The 16,230-nt window shown below is 41.3% G+C and overlaps 1 long non-coding RNA gene across 1 annotated transcript in view; it reads right to left on the reverse strand.

Annotated features, from left to right (window-relative positions):
• LOC140729275 (uncharacterized) overlaps positions 1 to 16,230 on the reverse strand; it is a 55,191-nt gene that overhangs the window by 37,960 nt on the left and 1,001 nt on the right. The window lies entirely within an intron of this gene.

Below are 16,230 nucleotides of genomic sequence, written 5' to 3' on the forward strand. Positions count from 1 at the left end.
ACAAAATTATGAGGTGTATAGATAGGGTAAATGTAAGGGGCTTTTTTGACTGAGGTTGGGTAGGACTACAGCCAAGGTCATGGCTTAAAGGTGAAAGGTGAAAAGTTTAAGGAGAACATGAAGGGAAACTTCTTCACTCAGAGGGTTGTGAGAGTGTGGAACGAGCTGCCAGCAGAATTTCATGCAAGCTCAATTTCAGCGTTGAAGAGAAGTTTGGCTAGGTACATGGATAGTATGGAGAGCTATGGTCCCTGATGCAGGTCAGTGGGAGTAGGCAGTGAAAGTGGTTTTGCCATGGACTAGGTGAACCAAATGGCCTTTTTCTGAGCTGTAGTTCTTTATGACTATGATTAGATTTGTATTTTGTGCTGGTTTTGGCTAACTGCTTTTCTTTAAACATTCTCTAAAATTTAAAAAAGTTTTAAGAGATATCCAAGATAATTTTTGTTAACACAGTGCCTCATGCAGTTAGTACAGAGAACGAGACTCATGACCCATGAAGCTGAACTTGAAGAATTAAGAGTGTCCTATGCCCTTGGAGTTCAATCCTCACATCAGTCAGGAGCTTTGGCAAAAGGAAGAGAAAATACGGACTGGGGAGAGTGGGGGCTGGTAAGGGGATGGTGGGCAGTGGGAAAACTCACAAAAGAATATGGTGGATATTTTCAAAATTGCAGCAGTGAGGAGGTTAAATATCTGAATAGACATCCCGGGAAGTATAAACTGGCTGCAGTCCATAGGTATCACACATGTACTTAATCTCAGACTCTGCTATCAATACTATTAAACAAACAAAAGTCTAATGGGATTAACCTTTAACCCTGGGTGTGCCAGGCTATCTAGAGTTGACAATCACAGGCGCCGTGTTTTGTTGACTGACGCCTGCGACATATACGACAGTGGAATGCTGAGCATTTGTATAATTCTTGACCGACGGTGCCTGCCACGGACATCCACTCACTCACATAAAAAAACAGTGAATTTCTTCCCTGTCCTATGGCACAGGATAAACTTTAAGAGATAAGAACCATCTAACTTTGTTTTTTCAGAATTTTGACGAAAACATTAATACATTTTATATGTGATGCAAGCGAGCACAATTTCAACATTTAAGTTTGGATAGGTACTTGGATGGTAGGGGTATGGTCCTGGTGCAAATTGATGGGAGTAGGCAGCTTAAATGGTTCAGCATGGAGTAGATGGGCTGAAGTGCCTTTTCAATGCAATTCTTTTCTATGACTACACAAGTGAATCTGCAGATGCTGGAAATAAATAAAAACACAAAATGCTGGCGGAACTCAGCAGGCCAGACAGCATCTATGGGAGGAGGTAGTGACGACGTTTCGGGCCGAAACCCTTCATCAGGAGTGAAGTAACATGGGATGGTCAAGGGGGGATAAGAAGTGGGGGGAGGGATAAAGCAGAGAGCTGGGAAGTGATAGGCTGGAGGGAAATGGGCTGGGGGGGGAAGGTGGAGAATTATGGGAAATAAAAGAGAAAGAAAGGTAGGGCTGGGGGGAGAGATTATAGTGAGGGGGGAAAAGAGAGAGAAAGAGAACCAGACTAAAATAATAGATAGGGATGGGGGTAAGGGTGGGGGGCAGGGGTATCAATGGAGGTCAATGAGTTGGATGTTCATGCCGGCAGGAAGGAGGCTACCTAGGCGGGAGATAAGGTATTGCTCCATCGACCTGCGTGTGGCCTCATCTTGACGGTAGAGGAGGCCATGGACAGACATGTCAGAGTGGGAGTGGTCTATGGAATTGAAGTGTGTGGCCACAGGGAGATCCCGCCACTGCTGGAGGACCGAGCGCCGGTGTTCTGCGAAACGGTCTCCCAGTCTGCGGCGGGTCTCCCCAATGTATAAATGGCCACATCGGGAGCACCAGATACAGTATATCACCCCAGTTGACTCGCAGGTGAAGTGGTGCCTCACCTGAAAGGACTGTCTGGGGCCTGGGATGGTGGTGAGGGAAGAAGTGTGGGGGCAGGTGTAGCACTTCTTCCATTTGCAGGGATGAGTGCCCGGAGGGAGGTCCGTGGGGAGGGATGGGGGGGATGAATGGACAAGGGATTCGCGTAGGGAGCGATCCCTGTGGAAAGCAGAGAGTGGGGGGGGAGGGGAAGATGTGGTTGGTGGTGGGATCACGTAGGAGGTGTGTGAAATACGGGAGACACGATGGAGGGCAGAATTGATAGTGGACGAAGGGAAGCCCCTTTCTTTAAAAAAGGAAGACCTCTCCTTTGTCCTAGAATGAAAGGACCTTTGTCCTCCATCATGTCTCCCGTATTTCACACACCTCTGCCCTCACCCCATCCCCCCGCCAGCCCACCTGGGATAGAGTCCCCCTGGTCCTCACCTATCACCCTACCAGCCTACTGATCCAACGTATAATCCTCAATAACTTCCGCCACCTCCTACGTGATCCCACCACCAACCACTTCTTCCCTCACTCTATGTTTTCCTAAAATCATGGTAATGGTTGGGATAGTGCAGCCTATTCTTTATACAATGCCCTTCAATGGAAAAGAAGTATGACCCAGTTGATTAAGCCCTCCCCACCATTGAGCATATCTACATGAAACACTGTCGCAGTAAAGCAGCGTCCATCATCAGGCACTCCTATCACCCAGGTCATGCTCTGTTCTTGCTGCTGCCATCAAGAAACGGTTGGCTTACAAATAAAGAAATCTTGTAGGCAGTGTGAGAGGGAGGATAGGCAGGTGTTAGAGAAGGGATGCACTCAGACTGATGGTTTGAGACATGTCTATTTTAATGCAAGGAGTATCATGAACAAAGCGGATGAGCTTAGAGCATGGATCAGTAGTTGGATCTATGATGTTGTGGCCATTACAGAGACTTGGATGGTGCAGGGGCAGGAGTGGCTACTTAGACCGCCAGGCTTTAAATGTTTCAGGAAGGACAGGGAGGGAGGCAAAAGAGGTTGGGGGCATTGCACTGTTGATTAGAGATATTATCATGGCTGCAGAAAAGGAGGAAGTCATGGAGGGGTTGTATACTGAGTCTCTGTGGGTGGAAGTTAGAAACAGGAAGGGGTCAATAATTCTACTGGGTGTTTTTTATAGACCACCCAGTAGTTACAGGGACATTGAGGAGCAGATACGGAGACAGATTCTGAAACGGTGCAATAATAACAGGGTTGTCGTGATGGGAGATTTTAATTTCCCCAATATTGATTGGCATCTCCCTAGAGCAAGGAGTTTAGATGGGTTGGAGTTTGTTAGGTGTGTTCAGGAAGGTTTCCTGACACAATATGTTGATAAGTCTACAAGAGGAGAGGCTGTAGTTGATCTGGTATTGGGAAATGAACCTGGTCAGGTGTCAGATCTCTCAGTGGGAGAGCATTTTGAAGATAGTGATTATAATTCTATCTCCTTTCCCATAGCAGAGAGGAATAGAAACAGATAAGTTAGGAAAGCATTTATTGGAGTAAGGGGAAATAAGAAGCTATCAAGCAGGAGCTTGGAAGCATACCTTGGGAACAGATGTTCTCAGGTAAATGTATGGCAGAAATGTGGCAAATGTTCGGGGATATTTGTGTGGTATTCTGCATAGGTACGTTCCAATGAGACAGGGAAAGGATGGTAGGGTACGGGAACCGTAGTGTACAAAGGCTGTTGAAAACCTAGTCAAGAAGAAAAGAAAATCTTACGAAAGGTTCAAAAAACTAGGTAATGATAGAGATCTAGAATATTATAAGGCTAGCAGGAAAGAGTTTAAGAATGAAATTAAGAGAGCCAGACGGGGCCATGAGAAGGCCTTGGTGAGCAGGATTAAGGAAAACACCAAAGCAAGAGGATAAGACATGAGAAAATAGGACCAATCAAGTGTGACAGTGGAAAAGTGTGTATGGAACCAGAGGAGGTAGTGGAGGTACTTAATGAATACTTTGCTTCAGTATTCACTATGGAAAAGGACTTTGGCAATTGTAGGGATGACTTACAGCGGACTGTAAAGCTTAAGCATATAGACATTAAGAAAAAGCATTTGGAAAGCATCAAGTTGGATAAGTCATTGGGACCACATGAGATATACCCCAGGCTACTGTGGGTGGCGAGGGAGGAGATTGCTGAGCTTCTGACAATGATCTTTGCATCATCAATGGGGATGGGAGAGGTTCCAGAGGATTGGTTTGCAGATGTTGTTCCTTTATTCAACAAAGGGAGTAGAGATAGCCCAGAAAATTATAGACCAGTGAGTCTTACTTCAGCGATCGGTAAGTTGATGGAGAAGATCCTGAGAGGCAGGATTTATGAACATTTGGAGAGGCATAATATGATTAGGAATAGTCAGCATGGCTTTGTCAAAGGCAAGTCATGCCTTATGAACCTGTTTGAATTTTTTGAGGATGTGATTAAACACATGAAGGTAGAGCAGTAGATGTAGTGCGTATGGATTTCAGCAAGGCATTTGATAAAGTACCCCATGCAAGGCTTATTGAGAAAGTAAGGAGGGGGATCCAAGGGGACATTGCTTTGTGGATCCAGAACTGGCTTGCCCACTGAAGGGTTATATTCTGCATGGAGGTCGGTCACCTGTGGAGTGGAGTGCCTCAGGGATTTGTTCTGGGACCCTTACTCTTCGTGATTTTTATAAATGGCCTGGATGAGGAAGTGGAGGAATGGGTTAGTAAATTTACTGATGACACAAAGGTTGGGGGTGTTGTGGATAGTGTGGAGGGCTGTCAAACGTTACAGCGGGATATCAATAGGATGCAAAACTGGGCTGAGAAGTGGCAGGTGGACTTCAACCCAGATAAGTTTGAAGTGGTTCATTTTGGTAGGTCAAATATGATGGCAGAATATAGTATTAATGGTAAGACTCTTGGCAGTGTGGAGGATCAGAGGGATCTTGGGGTCTGAGTCCATAGGACACTCAAAGTTGCTGCACAGGTTGACTGTGTGGTTAAGAAGGCGTATGGTGTATTGGCCTTCATCAACTGTGGGATTGAGTTCAAGAGACAGACATACTTTATTGATCCTGAGGGAAACTGGGTTTTGTTACAGTCGCACCAACCAAGAATAGTGTAGAAATATAGCAATATAAAACCATAAATAATTAAATTATAATAAGTAAATTATTCCAAGTGGAAATAAGTCCAGGACCAGCCTATTGGCTCAGGGTGTCTGACACTCCGAGGGAGGAGTTGTAAAGTTTGATGGCCACAGGCAGGAATGACTTCCTATGACGCTCAGTGTTGCATCTCGGTGGAATGAGTCTCTGGCTGAATGTACTCCTGTGCCTAACCAGTACATTATGGAGTGGATAGGAGACATTGTCCAAGATGGCATGCAACTTGGACAGCATCCTCTTTTCAGACACCAACGTCAGAGAGTCCAGTTCCACCCCCACAACATCACTGGCCTTATGAATGAGTTTGTTGATTCTGTTGGTGTCTGCTACCCTCAGCCTGCTGCCCCAGCACACAATAGCAAACATGATAGCACTGACCACCACAGACTCGTAGAACATCCTCAGCATCGTCTGGCAGATATTAAAGGACCTAAGTCTCCTCAGGAAGTAGAGACAGCTCTGACCCTTCTTGTAGACAACCTCAATGTTCTTTGACCAGTCCAGTTTATTGCCAATTCGTATCCCTAGGTATTTGTAATCCTCCACCATGTCCACACTGACCCCTTGGATGGAAACAGGGGTCACCGGTGCCTTAGCCCTCCTCAGGTCCACCACCAACTCCTTAGTCTTTTTCACATTAAGCTGCAGATGATTCTGCTCACACCATGTGACAAAGTTTCCCACCGTAGCCCTGTACTCCTCCTCATCTCCTTTGCTGATGCATCCAACTGTGGCAGAGTCATCAGAAAACTTCTGAAGATGGCAAGACTCTACAGTAGTTGAAGTCCGAGGTGTAGACGGTGAAGAGAAAGGGAGACAGGACAGTCCCCTGTGGAGCCCCAGCGCTGCTGACCACTCTGTCTGACACACAGTGTTGAAAGTGCACGTACTGTGGTCTGCCAGTCAGGTAATCAATAATCACAAGTAACACAATAGACAGCACACAGCAGGATGGACAAACAACCAATGTTTTGTATCTCCAGATTAATAATAATATTGAAAAAGTACAAAGAAAATTTACATGGATGTTGCTGGGACTTGAGGACTGAGTTATAGGGAAATGTTGAATAGGTTAGGACTTTATTCCCTGGAGTGTAGGAGAATGACGGGAGATTTGATCAACATATACAAAATTATGACAGGCATAGAGACAGTAAATGCAAGCAAGCTTTTTCCACTGAAGTTGGGTGAGACTAGAACTGGAAGTCATAGGTTAAGGATGAAATATTTACGGGGAATTAGTTCCTGAGACTGTCATATGACAACAGTTATAAATACTGGTCTAGTAAACATTCTCTGAACTACTTCCAACACATTAACATCTTTCCTTCAATAAGAAGATCAGAACATTGATATAAAAGCATTCTGCTGCCTGCAAAATATCGCCTCTCCTCAGTGTAATTTTTAATCAATACCGTACATACTGATAAATAATATTTATTCCTTATTTATTTATTAATGTTATTTCTTTCTTTTTGTATTTGCACAATTTGTTGTCTTTTGCACACTGGTTGAACACCCAATTTGGTGCAGTTTTTCATTGACTCTATTATAGATTTATTGGTAATAAACTTACTTTAACTTTGAACACTCCGGTTGATCTTTCATTGATCCTGCTACAGTTACCCTTCTATAGATTTGCTGAGTATGCCCACAAGTAAATAAATCTCAGGGTTGCATATGATGACATAAATGTACTTTGATAATAAAATTTACCTTTGAACTTTGATTCGGATAAAAGTACGGACTATCTGAATCAAGGTAAGGAGATATAAAGCAACACACAGAAAATGCTGGAGGAATTCAACAGGTCAGGCAAAATCTATGGAAAAGAGTATACAGTTGATTTACAGTATTTATTAATACTAATACAGTATACAGTATTTATTCAGAATTGAAAAGGAAGGCAGAAAACGTCAGAATAAAAAGGTGGGAGTAGGGGAAGAAGGATAACTAGAAGGTTATAGGTGAAGTCAGGTGGGTGGGGAAGGTCAAGGGCTGGAGAAGGAATCTGATAGGAAAAGGGAACGGACCTTTGGAGAAAGGGCAACGAGAAAGGGACCCGGGGGAAATGATTGGCATACGAGGAGATGTAATAGGCCAGAATGGGGAATAGAAGATGAGGGAAAGGTGAAGGATTTTATTTAAATTGAAAGGAGAAATCAATATTCATGGCATCAGGTTGGAGGCTTTCCAGATGGAATATAAGGTGTTGCTCCTCCTCCCTGAAGGTGGCCTCATCTTGTGTGTGTTATATTAGATTTCAGGGCTGCTTCTTCTCACAAAGTGTGGTGCATGTTTGGAATGAGCTGAGAGGGCACATTAGCAACATTCAAAAGCCATTTAGATAGGTACGTGGATAGGAGTGGAACAGAGGTATGGGCCAAATTGAGTCAGATGAGAGTAGCTCACTAGGGCAAGACAGTAGGCAAGGGTAAGTTAGGCTGAAAGGCCTGTTTCCATGCTTATAACTGTGTCAATATATTATCACAAACCTAACATGTTGAGAAACTGTATGCATTGGCACAAGAGGCAATAACCAGAGGGCATACACTCAGTGCTCACTTCATTAGGTAACTCTTGTACCTAATAATGTGGCTACTGGGTGTATGTTCATGATTTTCTGCTGCTATATCCCATCCATTTCAAGATTTGGCACGTTGTGAGTTCAGAAATGCTCTTCTGCACACCAATGTTGTAACATGTGGTTATTTGAATTACTGTCATTTTCCTGTCAGCTTGAACCAGTCTGGCCATTTTCCTCTGACCTCTCTCATTAAGAAGGCATATTCACCTAAGGAACTGCAATTCACTGGACATTTTTTGATTTTTCACACCATTCTCTGTAAACTCTAGAGATTGTTGTGCATGAAAATCCCAGAAGATCAGCAGTTTTTGAGATACTCAAACCACCCCATCTGGCACTGAGAATCATTCCATGGTCAGAGTCACTTGGACCACATTTCTTCTCCATTCTGAAGTTTGCTCTGAACAACAACTGCACCTTTTGACTATGTCGGTATTACTTTAAACATTGAGTTGCTGCCATATGACTGGCCAATTAGATATTTGCATTAATGAGCAGGCATACAGGTGCTCAGAGAAGAAATGAGAAAGTTGCTATAACTGGAAACCATCAGTGGGAGGAACGGAAATCTTCAAAAGAGAATTGAAGATATGAAAAGGAGAAATATGCAATATTTTGGAAATCAAGTCAAGTCAAGTCACTGCTATTGTCATTTCAACCATATCTGCTGGTACAGTACACAGTAAAAATGAGACAACGTTTTTCAGGACCATAAATCATAGGAGTGAGACTAATTTTGAAGCAGACTGATACAGTTACTAAATGATCTAATGAAGTGCTGGTTTCTAAAAGAACAGATTTATTTTACTCAGGGAAATATCACAAATGATCTCATTTATTTTCCCCAGTAATTTCAATCTACCTGGAAGATAAATAATTAAGACAGGGTTCTTCCAATTCCCTGAGGTGCAGGTTATCATGGTAAACTTCTCTTTAGAAGAGGGTTTGAAAATTTCTCCTCTGATGAATGCTAACAAAATTTATGATTCAATAATTTAATGTGACAAAGAGAGTTCATAGGTTCAAAAATATATCATTGCCTTCGTTCAACTTCAAGTTTTCAGAAGCCCGACTGAAAGGCGGATCTTTTTTGATCTGTAATTGAGGACCAATTTCTCTGCAGCCTCGAACAAACAAGGAGCTGAATTTTGCCTTCCAGGATGCTGGTGTATCCTGGCCTCACTTCCTTTCTAACACTTACCCCCATTACACTTTTCTGTCACATTCTGTTGATAACAGCTCTAATGTTAGAAAACAGTTGCGTAATATCTGCGTCATCCCCTCTTACATTCTTATGAAGATTTATAAAATGGAGGGGCGTAGATATGGTAGTTGGTCACAGTCTCTTTTCCAAGGGCATAGGCTTAAGATTGGGGGGGGGGGTGAATTTCACACAGAGGATGGTGGGTGCTATATATTGGATGAGCTGCCAGAGGAAGAGACAGAGGATGATATGAAACATAAACAAAGTGGACAGGCACATGGATAGGAAGGATTTAGAGACATGGGGGCTAAATGCAGGGATACGGGATTAGTTTAAATAAGCATCATGATCAGCATGGACAAGTTGGGCCGAAGGGCTTGTTTCCATGCTTTTTATTGCATGTATGTACATATGAATTTTTCTATCTCATACATGCAACAAATCGCATTTGAGTTTGCTGATGACAAACTCTTCTGTTGTCCAGAAGAAAATATGTCTCAGTGTTGTACATGTACTTTGATAATAAATTTACTTTGAACTTTGATTTCTTCTACTTAAATTACCTAAGAAGCAGATTTATTAATCATGTTTAAAATTCAGTTTTAATTTCCTTTGATCCACTAAGTTGGTAAATTTGTATTTTGGACCTTTTGCAGAAAACAAAAATAGCATCTGTGAGAGATTGGGTCTTCCAACAGGTTTGCAAAGTGTTAAAATATATAAAAGGGAATACTATAGATAAATTTAATGATGTTACTACAAAAAATGCTTTTGCTACCTCGAGGAGAGTTACTTTTCTGATTGTAAGTTTGTGTCTATGGGTGACTGTTCCCTCTAAACTGCGCAGGTGCACAGTAAGTGAAATGACCTCATGCACATAACCTTTGTTGCCACACAGTTCGAATTTTCTTTTATATAAAGTAAGTATAGGTTTGAACTTATGCTAATATAATCTATATAATATAGTTGTGAAATACCAGTAATTAGTTACGTGTATTAATAGAATTCATAAATTTTCTAAATAAAAATGTACCATAGCCTTTACTTTGAAACACTTTAGAACTTCAATGTATTTACATTGTTTCAAGTTACAACACTGTAACAAATTGTAACCATAAGGGTTGGGAGTTTATTTTAATAAACCGCCACTCTACAGAACACTGACACCATTTAATCAAAACGTGTTACTTTTGCAATTCTCCCTGTCAGTTGTCTTGATGGCCTGGCATAGCTTACTTGTATCGTGAGTTGTGGTTTGTGTTTGTTCGATGTGAAAAATTCTATATTCTGACTTTTTTGGTCAGTAATCTTTCAAAGAAATCATAATCTAATAAGATTAATTTAATTAAAAATTGTTACAACAGGATAAAAATTTGCTTTTTAATTGTTTGCATGACTGTGGTTTCAAGGTTCAAGGTAAATTAGTTATCAAAGTATGTATGCAGTATACAACTCTGAGATTTGTCTTCTCCAGATAGCCATAAAACAAAACAAAGAAAACCATTAAAGCTGTTCAAAGAAAAATATCAACCACAAATGTGCAAATAAAAAATCGTGCAAAATGGCCACAAGAACATCATACACATTTATAGACAATGGATTTGTAATAAAGATACACAAGAAAAATGTTTACGAAATGTGGAAGATTTCATTATACCCTTCAATTAATAAATGAAATCAAAAGTATATGATCTTTCAAATTTCATTCTAATTATTCATAGTATGCATATTTTTTAAAAATTTAAAGTGCCACACAGTTTTCAGGTTGTGCAGAAGTTTCCTAAGTGTGGTCCACCAGTCCTCCAGGTTCGAACATTCAGCTCAGGGCTACCAATCCTGACTGGTAAAACAGAGTTGTTTTGGAAACAGCAATGAAGAATTCTTCTATATCTGAATGTGACAGTATTCCTGAGTCTCCACCCGGGATTTGCATGACTGACAGTAGTGAAAATCGAGCTAGTGACACAATGAAGGAAGCCTTGAACACTGCCAGAGATGGAAGACCAACATTGCTGCTTTGAACACCAACAGTATAATGGGCAATAGACAGAGATATATAGTATAATAGAGAGAATCTTCTTCCCATGCTGAAGGTATCTAAAGCATGAGGGCATAGGTACAAGTTGAGAGGTAGGAGGTTTAGGGAGGATCAGAGAATGTACTGTCTGAGGAAGCAAGTGCTCTTACAATATTTAAGAAGCATCTAAATAAGTATATGAATTGCCATAATTATAAGATTATGGATCAAACAAAGGAAATGTTCATGCAATCTATTCACTTTCATAGACTTCATCTTATGTTCTTTATATTTATTGCTTACTTATGAGGAGTATGCCTCATGATCAACTCTTCTTGGTGCACAAACATATTAGTGCTGTCCCAATTCTGCTCACCAGACCTGGAATATCTGGCAGTAAAGTGTTGTCCTTTCTACCTACCACAGGAGTTCTCTGGGGTCATTCTGGTAGCAGTTTGCATTCCACCTCAGGGCAATGCCAAGCAGGCTTTAGATGATCCAATGGGATCAACATGCATGAAACAGCGCACCCTAACACCTTCACCATCATTTTGGGAGATTTTAGCCAGGCCAGTCTGAAAAAAATCATTAAGCAACTACCATCAACAGATCACTTGCAATACCAGAAGAAGCAACACACTGGACCATTGCTAAACCACTATCAAGAATGCCTACCGTGCTATTCCACGCCCTCACTTCGGGAAGTCTGATCACTGAGCTGTACTTCTACTTCCTGAGCATAGGCAGTGACTGAAGACTGCAGCACCAGCAGTGAGAACCAAGAAGGTTTGGACAAGGGAAGCATAGGAACGCCTACAGGACTGCTTTAAATTGGTGGACTAGACTATATTCAGGGATTCATCTTTGAATCTGGATGAGAATGCTGCAGTTGTTACCGACTTCATTAAAACCTGTGTGGATGAATGTGTGCCCACAAAGACTTACTGTACATACCCAAACCAAATGCCGTGGATGAACCAGGAGGTACATCGTCTGTTGAAAGCTAGATCTGTGCCATTTAAGTCTGGCAACCCAGGCCTGTACCAGAAAACCAGGTATGATTTGTGGAGGGCTATTTCAAGGGCAAAGAGACAATTTCGAACGAGGTTGGGGACGACATTGGATACACGGCAACACTGGGAGTCTGCAAGATGTTACTTCCAACAAAGCAAAACCCAATAACTTAAATGGCAGCAATACTTCTCTACCAGATGAACTCAATGCCTTCTATGCATGTTTCAAAAGGGAGAACACAACTACAGCTGCGAGGATCCCTACTCCACCTGATGACCCTGTGATCACCATCTCAGAGGCCGATGTTAGGCTGTCTTTAAAGAGAGTGAACCCTTGCAAGGTGGATTCCTGACAGGCTGCATCAATGTCTGGTATGGAGGGGCTACTGCACAGGACCGAAAGAAGTTGCTGAAGGTTGTAAATCTACTCAGCTCCATCTTGGGTACTAGCCTACAAAGTACCCAGGACATCTTCAGGGAGTGGTGTCTCAGAAAGGCAGCTTCCATTATTAAGGACCTCCAGCACCCAGGGGCATGCCCTTTTCTCACTGTTACCATCAGATAGGAGGTACAGAAGCCTGAAGGCACACACTCAGCGATTCAGGAACAGCTTCTTCCCCTCTGCCATCCGATTCCTGAATGGACATTGAATCTTTGGATACTACCTCACTTTTTTAATATACAGTATTTCTGTTTTTGCACATTTTAAAATCTATTCAATGTACATATACTGTAATTAATTTACTTTTTTTCTCATTTTATTTATTATTACTTTTTTATCTGATAGATTATATATTGCATTGAACTGCTGCTGCTGCTGCTAAGTTAACAAATTTCACATCACATACTGGTGATAACAAACTTGATTCTGATACTATCATTATTATTTCTTTCTCTTTGTAATTGCACAGTTTGTTGTCCTTTCAACACTGGTTGAACATCCAAGTTGGTGAGGTCTTTCATTGATTCTACTTTGGTTATTATTTTATTATGGAGTTATTGAGTATGCCTGCAAGAAGATCAATTTCAGCCTGATATATATGCACTATATGCATATGATATATATAATAAATTTATTTTGAACTTTAAACAGGACTATTATAGATAAGTGCATTAGTCAGCTTGCTGCATGATTATATAAAGTGGAGTTGGAGAGGTTGTTTCCAATTGTGGGACAGCCTAGAACCAGAGGGCGCAGCCTCAGTATACAAGGATGTCCCTATAGATTGGAGATAAGGAAGAATCTCTTTAGCCACAGGGTGGTGAATCTGTTGAATTTATTGCCACAGGTGCCTACGGAGGCCAAGTCATTAGGTATAATGAAAGTGGAGATTGTTATGTTCTGATATGTAAGAGTGTCATACGTTAAGGGGGGAAGGCAGGAGAATTGAGTGCGGAGAGAAAAATAAATCAGCCATGATCGAATGGAGGAGCAGACTTGATGGGCAAAATGGCCTAATATTACTCCTTTGTTTTTTGATGTTATGATCATGGTGGGCCCAAGGGTCCGTTTTTGGTGTATGTTTCTAATGACGGTTTGCTGTTGATCACAGAGCATAAAGGACTGAGGTGCTAATTCACTGCAGTGTAGGATTAATCTCATACCAGCAGCAACACCTTCTGCAGAAGGAAAGTACTGCAAATTCTGGAAATCTGAGTAAAGCGAACATTCCATAGATGTTCAGCTGAACGAGTATCACCTGTCGAGAGGGTTCTTCGTGCAAAATGCTGGCTGATTTGTTGTTTGTCTTGAGAGCAAATATTCATCACTGATGCAAAGTGCAATAACAATTATGGTTCTTAAGTAGTATGACAAAATCATGCAGATTTATTCTCAGGCAGTTCTTAAGGAATCTTGAAGTAGTATAAAGATAAATGGTTCCTAAAGGTTGTTATAGCCAAGGGCAATAATGGGAACAAGCTCTCACCACCTATTAAATACTCCCAAAGACGTGCACCTCAAATAGCCTCTGACAACCAAGTCCAGTTCCTGGCTTTCACCTGTGACTTAGCTACTAATCCTGGCGGAACCATTTCTACTGACAGGAGAAGGGGAAAATGCCAGTCCCTTCAAGTAGATGGAACTCATCAGCCATGGTTAGCAGCTCATCTAAGAGAAGGAAAACTCTGACTTCAAACCTCCGCTGCTTGTAGCTGTACCACTCATGGGAAAGGTTTCAGGAGTGAGCCCCAAAGGAAAAATCTGGAGCTGGAGTCTCTACATTGAGTTCAACGCTGACTGACAACTCCTGTGATGCTGCTGGTGCCAAACTGTATCATTCCTTTGGGTTCATCAGATGTGTGGAGAGGGGGAGCTTGCTACATGAGCAACAGCTTGCTCTCCATATTGTACTGCCCTGGATTGCATATCTAGACAGCTAGGACGCAGCATCCATGGTCAACCCAGACTGATGGAGGCCTCAAAATAAAGATAAATGGACAACGTGTATACATGAAGATGTAAATGGTATAAAATCGTATTGAAACTGCCCATTTTGCTTGATTCTGCTTGGACCCTCCTGCTGCTTTGAATGAACAGAGAAAATACCATATCCCATAAATGGAAGGCATCTATATAAACAGTTGCAATAAAGATATAGATGTAGATTCTGGTATATAGGAGGCAGGTTTGAGCATTTTTTTCTCTCTAACCTTCCTCCCTCAAAATGAACATTCATCAACTCACCATGTAAAGCTTTTAAATCTTAAAAAATAGAACAATTTACCCCTACATTATGGAGGGCTTGTACTTCTAGAAAAACAGCTGTATTGTGATTTTCTGTAACACAGGATTGAAGTAAGCTGCAGGAAGATGTAAATTTAGTCAGCTCCATCATGAGCACGAGCCTCCATAGTATCCAGGCCATCTTCAATGAGAGATGCCTCAAAAAGGTGGCCTTCATCACCCAGGACCCCATCTTCTCATTGCTACCATCAGGAAGGAGGTGCAGGAGCCTGAAGGCACACACTCAGCAATTCAAAAATAGTTTCTTCCCCTTTGCCATCTGATTACTGAATGAACTTGGAACCCATGAACGCTACCTCACTACTTTTTATTTCTAGTTTTTTGCATTACTTATTTAACTATTTAATATATATTTGTTCTGTCATTCAGTTATTCTTCTCTATAATTATACATTGCATTGTTTTGCTGCTTCAAAGTTAACAAATTTCATGACATATACCTGATTCTGAATCTGACAAACCCTTGTCAAAAATTATTTACTGTTTATTTCCCCTGCATGTTTTCCTTAAGAACAATTATTTATTCTGTATTTCAGTTTCTTTGGCAGTGTATTTTAAATTCCATAAGGTCAAATTTTCGTTAACTGGACTGCCATAACTCAGGTGTACACTGTACTTGGCTGACACAGTTTGACCAAATGATTCTGAAAGTCTGTCAATATCCACAGGGACATGAAGATTAAAAAAAACAACACATTTACCAGGAACCTACAAGAGAGGTTTGCATGAAGGTATTAATTGAAAGTGTGAGCCAGTATTTGCAGGAGGTCCCTGCGAATGTACATTAAAATTTGCCAGGCATATAGGCAATGTTTCAATGTTTGCAGACTGCTTGTAAATGTGTTCCTATTGCAAGGTGCTTGAAAGTGTGCCAGTGTTTGCAACAGGATTGAGGACTGCACCAATATTTGGAAGGGGTCTGGGGCATATGTGAGTAATTGTAAGGCAATTGGGGCGGAGTGCCAGGATTTGCAAGAGAGTTAGGGAGAGTGAGAAAAGCAGCAAGGGTAGGTTTAAGAAGTTTGTCAGCATTTTCAAGGGGTCTATTTACATGGGCCAGTATATGCAAGGGAGCCAAACTATTATCTCAAGTTCTGATAAGTTTGTCAGAGTTTGCGTGGGGTTCTGAATTGTCCCAGTGTTTGCAAAAGTACTAAGAAGTATCAGTAGAAAGGAAAAAATATCTTCCATGTCCTTTTCAGCCCACTCCAAAGAACAATGAAGTACTTTTTTCAAGATTCAAGATTGTTTATTGTCATTCTTCTGTACACCAGTGTAAAAGAGAACAAAGTTATTGCTCTTCCTGATCAGATGCAGCATATAAACACAAGCATAAAGAACACAATAGAAACACAGGTACAAATACAGAAGATTAGTTTATATAGACTTACTGTATGTACATGAAGTGATGCTAAGTACAGGAGTATTTGTACAGAAGGTGACTCTGACAGGAAATGATAAAAGTGCTGCTGGTGGGTTAATGGGTGGAGGTGTTGATCAGCCTGACCAAATGCGAAAGTAACTGTTTTTGAGTTTGATGGTCCTGGTGTGGATGCTGCCTAGCCTCCT

The sequence above is a fragment of the Hemitrygon akajei genome, chromosome 6 (assembly GCF_048418815.1).
Source record: "Hemitrygon akajei chromosome 6, sHemAka1.3, whole genome shotgun sequence".
NCBI lineage: Eukaryota > Metazoa > Chordata > Chondrichthyes > Myliobatiformes > Dasyatidae > Hemitrygon > Hemitrygon akajei.